Consider the following 5,530-nt stretch of genomic DNA (forward strand, 5'->3'; position numbering starts at 1 on the left):
GTACTTGATAAGCTATAAAATAGTATCCATGTGTTAGTCCTTATGTTCTGTTTCAAATAGTGAAATTTAATTCTTGACCAATAATGCTATATATCAAGTTGTATAACACTCTCAAAGAAGCTCAGCACTTATATAAGGAATCTACTCTCAAAAATGGATTTTTAAATTCTTTGTTTTGTATTTCTAGAGCTATGTTTTCATTGCTTATACCAATACCAGTTAGATATGTTGTATGGTCATTCTTTTAATTCATGGTTTTGCATTTTGCTCTTTGGAAAGTGTTTGATGATAAAGATACACTTTAAATTTAACATCAACAAACCTGTGCCTGTTTCATTTTCTACACAATTGAAATGTCAGGTAAGTGCTTTTCAGTTTTCCTTGGAATCAGAGTTCAGGAAGGGATCATTTAGATTCTTGCCTGGCGAAAATATCAGCAGTGGCAGTGGGCAGTGTTCCTAATCATGGCTACCATGGCAGATGTGGGTGGCAGCTCCAGCTGAGGTGTCTGCCCCTGGCACTGTGCCATCGGTGGCTTCTTGACACCAGTTCTGCAGATATGGAGACTCATTCTTGGTGTTGTGCCTCTTTTGCACCAAGAATATTCTTGGTGTGTTCTCTGGCTTTCCTGGATGTTTAGAGATGTTTGCATACATATTATAAAAAAAATTTAGCCTAGCAGAAGTAGAGAAAAATTATATAAGGAATCTTTACCTTTCAGCAGGCACACTTAAAAATAGTGCAAATTTTATTGTTTTCTTTGTTTACTGTTGCTATTAAAGAATTTAACAGTATTTTCACTTCAGTATAAGTCTCCAAGAAATAAAGACGTTTTCTTGTATAACTTTACTATTCTTCATCTTTTCTATTAAGTTAATAGCAGTTCTTTAATATTGTCATTTAAGCCTGTATTTCCTCGATTTTCTAAAAAAAAAAAAAAAGAACCAAGCCTCTGCCTTTTTGTGTGTGTGATATTGGTGACAGAACTCAGGGACTTGTGCTCCTAGTGTTCCTCCACTTGAGTAATTCCTCCAAATGTGCTCAATTCTCAGCTGAGGTCTTGCAAGCATTTCTGTCTAGGCTGGTCCCAAACATGTGGTTTGCACAGGAAGTAGAAATAGCCATGAGGAAAGACACATGTGGATGTGTAGTTGTGTATATAGCTATTGAAGGTAAAATATTCTTACACAGAGGCATCCCCTCTAAAGTCTAGTCACCCAATGTAGACTTGTACATGGTATTTGTAAGCAAGTTTGGATGGGGATAGAGATAGTGGTATGGAATAAATTTCTAGGAAGAAATAATTCTGCAAAGGGCATGTTCAGGTAAGTGAACAACCTAAGAAAATTAGAGATTTGTGACAGTTTCTCAGCAATTGCAGGCTGTGAAGGAAATGGCCCAGCAAGGTAAGTGTGCTTACAGAAGCTATAGGCCAAGGTACTTTGAACAATGACTGGTTTGGTTTGTCACCAGAATGTTCCTGCAGGGGTAAGAGTACTGGCTTATTTCAGATTGCTCAGCCTCAGGTCATCCATGCTAGTCTCCTTGCCATCAGTATACTAGTTTCATTGTGTGCCATAAGAAAAACACTTTCTTTGATGCTTATCATGATCAGGACAATTGTGAGGGCCATAAGGTTTCAGACTATGACAATAAATGTATTCATTCATTCATTCATTTTTGATGTTTCAGTGTTGTTCTGCCATAGGTCTTGCTGTGCAAGCCACAGTTGAGTCATACCTCAAGACTTCCTACCAACAAATGAATGAAAGTATTACAGGTATGTATCCATCTGTTTATTTCAATGAGATCTTCTATGTTGTATGGTTTCCAACCTTGAATTGATGATTCAAAGAAATCGCCAAGACTGTATACTAAAAGAAAAAAAATTCTTTGGATGCTTGTATATGAGAGCAACAGTCAGCAGCTATGTTAAAGAGCCTTGTGTCCTGAGATGGGTTGCATAGTGTGTATGCCTTTTAAGTTATGCCTGTGTGTCCCTGTTTGTATGTCCTGAGGTTTGAACTGAGGTCCAAGGTGCTGTCCTGAATTTTCTTTTCAAGACTAGTTCTCCATCACTATAATCTTGCATTTGAAAATTAATGTTTGTTTGTCATGGGGCTTGAATTCTGGGTTGACGTCCCTCAGTTCTTCAGCTCAAAATTAACATTCTGTCCCTTGAGCCATAGCACCTGTTTTCTGGTGGTTTAATGGAGGTAAGAGTTTCACGGACTTTCCTGCATAGACTGGCTTTGAACCATGATCCTCAGTTCTTAGCCTTCTGAATAGCTAGGATTACAGGCATGAGCCACTGGCATCCAGCTGGAAATTACTGGGTTTTTTAAACATAACAAATATTATTGACAAATAAACAATTGTGGCCTCATCAGAAGGAAGTCCAGTTGCTTTCCACCATTGTCCCATTCCTATAATCTTACCTCGGAAAGATGAGAACTGGAGAATCATGGTTTGAAGAAACTCCTAAAAACAAGTCCACAAAACTCCATCTGTAGTTAACGAATCAAAATACAGAATGGAGGCCTGATTCAGTTGGAAGAGTGTCAGCTTTGAGCAAGCAAACAAATCCTAAAAAACATGAGTTCATGTTCTTAGTTTAAGTGGTTGCAAAATATGTAGATGACATCCAGGCATACAGTCAAATAAATAGAAGATGATAGATCACACTTTCTTGTTGCAAGTTGATCCCACAAGGTAAAACAGCTCATAATACTGGATAAAATATAACTTTTAAATTATTAATTGGATTTGAAATGATACCCAATGCATACAATTCTTGCAGCTCCAAAAATAGCTCTTTGCACCCCCACAAATACCAGTTTTTGAAATCAGAGCCTTGCCCTTTCTTGCCTTTGCTTTCTCATCTAGCCAAGCTCTCTCTCTCTCTCTCTCTCTCTCTCTCTCTCTCTCTCTCTCTCTCTCTCTCTCTCTCTCTCTCTCTCTCTCTCTCTCTCTCTCTCTCTCTCTCTCTCTGTCTCTCATATAACTCTCATCCATGAGATTCAATTCCCTTGTCTTCCAAAAAATTCAGCAATTTTAATTGTTCTGTTTCCATACATGAAAATAAGTTACATCAAGACTTAAAACCTTTAGCTTTGGGATATACCACTTGGGTTAGCTGGTGGCATACTCATCATTAGACATTTGCAGTCCTAAGAATGGTTGTTACATCTATTGGGGAAGCAGAGGAGGAGCACTGGAGGGCTGCTTAAGCATCTTGAAGACCAAAGAGTACCAGATGTTTAAAGGAAGCCTTGGTTCTCCATCAGGTACCAGAAGAGGAGTGCAGAAAAGTTCTGGTAACTGTTGATTTTGCTATTAACTTTCACAGAAACCGTACTCCAATTTTGATTCAGGTGACCACCCACAAATACACCATTGGTGTATTTTCCAGGCATGAAGTATAAATCCAGCAAAGCATGAAATCCCTTGTAATGACTAATTTAACAAGAGCCCATGACTTTTTGAGAAGATTGGACCTGGGGCCTAAACCCAGGACATAGAGCGAAGGGAAAGGAAAGGCACTGGGCAGAGTAGAGTGACTGTGGCATCCCAAAATGGTTGATTAAAAGTAACAGCAATTATTGTGCATTTCAGTCTATTCTACATAGGTGGGTTTCAATACTGTAGCTGGATCCACTTACAAGGAATGGGACAATGGTTGGAGGCAAAGCGGCTTCTTCATTATATTTGTCAAGAATATTTTTGCCATTTTTTTAAAGCAGTAATTTTCAGCTGGGTGCTAGTGGCTCATGCCTGTAATCCTAGCTACTCAGGAGGCTGAAAACTGAGGATCATGGTTCAAAGCCAGTCTGGGCAGGAAAGACCATGAGATTTTTAAGACTTTTTATGTATCTAATCAAGCCTATTTCCCATTTCACCCTGACAAAAGCAATGTGAAATGTGTAAAAAATATCAGTTTCAAACAAAACTCAATCGAGCAAGATACATTTGCAGTTTGAAAAGTTACAAGAAAAGTAGTGCCTTGTGGTAAAGTTTCTTACTCAACAATTTCAAATGTCTCAGTGTCTGTGTATAAAGAGATTATGGCAAGGCACGAGTGGCTCATGTCTTTAATCTTAACTATGAAGGAGGCTTCAGCTGAAGGGTAGTGCTCTACCATTTGAGCCATAGCGCCACTTCTGGTTTTCTGGTAGTTCATTGGAGATAAGTGTCTCACAGACTTTCCTGCCTGGGCTGGATTTGAACCACATCCCTTAGATCTCAGCATCCTGAGTAGCTAGGATTACAGACAACACCTGGCTAAAAGTACAATTTATTAAACATTGTCTATATTATTTTTTGTTGATTATGACATCAGTGGCAAAACATATAGTAATAAAAGTGGCAACTCTTGGGTCTGGGAAGGTGGCTCAGTGGTAGAGTGCTTGCCTTGCATGCATGAGGCCCTGGGATCGATTCCTCAGCACCACATAAGCAAAAAGAAAAAAGCTGGAAGTCGCACTATGGCTGTAGTGGTAGAGCGCTAGCCTTGAGCTGAAGAGCTGAGGGACAACGCCCAGGCCCAGAGTTCAGGCCCCACGACTGGACCCCCCCCCAAAAAAAAGTGGCAACTCTGCAAAAATCATAACAAACTACATAACAAACTCCATTAACAATTATGATAGAAATAGGTCAGAGAGAACTAGATGATTTAAAAGGTCCTTTTTCTAATTCTAAAATCATATGATTTAAACAATGATTCATATTAAATACTTATGTGGTAAGCACTGTGAAAGATACAAACCAAATGTTACTGAACTACTGAGTCAAGGAATTAAATTCTACAGAAGGTATATAGGTTCAATTTTATAAGAGTACCTCACAAAATCCAGTTAAACTGCTTACTAAATCAGACTGTGGTCTATATATCTATCAAATAAAGAAAAGACAAAAGGCTGTGTGAAAGTAGTTCATGCCTATAATCCTAGCTACCCAGGAAGCTGAGATCTATAGATCATGGTTTGAAACCAGTCTAGGCAAGAAAGCCCAAGAGTTTCTTATTTCCAATTAACTACCAAAAAAGCCAGTAGTGGGGTTGTGGCTCAAGTTGTAGACTACTAACCTTGAGTAAAATGTCTCAGGGACAGTGCCTAACCCTAAATTCAAGCCCTAGGGTCAAAATCAAACAAGGAAAGAAAAGACAAAGGGACTTCTGAAAGACACATCAGAAATTACTACTAGCTGCTATTAATATGTATGTGGCAGAAACTACATTCTTTCTTCACAAATAAAGAACCAGTGAGTGGGGCTGGGAAGGTGGCTCAGTAGTAGAGTGCTTGCTTTGCATGCATGAGGCCCTGGGTTTGATTTCTCAGCACCACATAAGCAGAAATAGTTGGAAGTGGGGCTGTGGCTCAAGTGGTAGAGCACTAGCCTTGAGCAGAAGAGCTGAGGGACAGTGCCAGTTCAGGCCCCACAACCAACAAAAACAAACAAATAAATAATGAGGTTTGGGGGTATGGATAAATGACAGAGCATAGTATACACAAGATCCTGAGTTCAATATTCA

Source organism: Dipodomys merriami, unplaced genomic scaffold, assembly GCF_024711535.1.
Source record: "Dipodomys merriami isolate MVZ:Mamm:240054 unplaced genomic scaffold, mDipMer1.0.p SCAF_1766, whole genome shotgun sequence".
NCBI lineage: Eukaryota > Metazoa > Chordata > Mammalia > Rodentia > Heteromyidae > Dipodomys > Dipodomys merriami.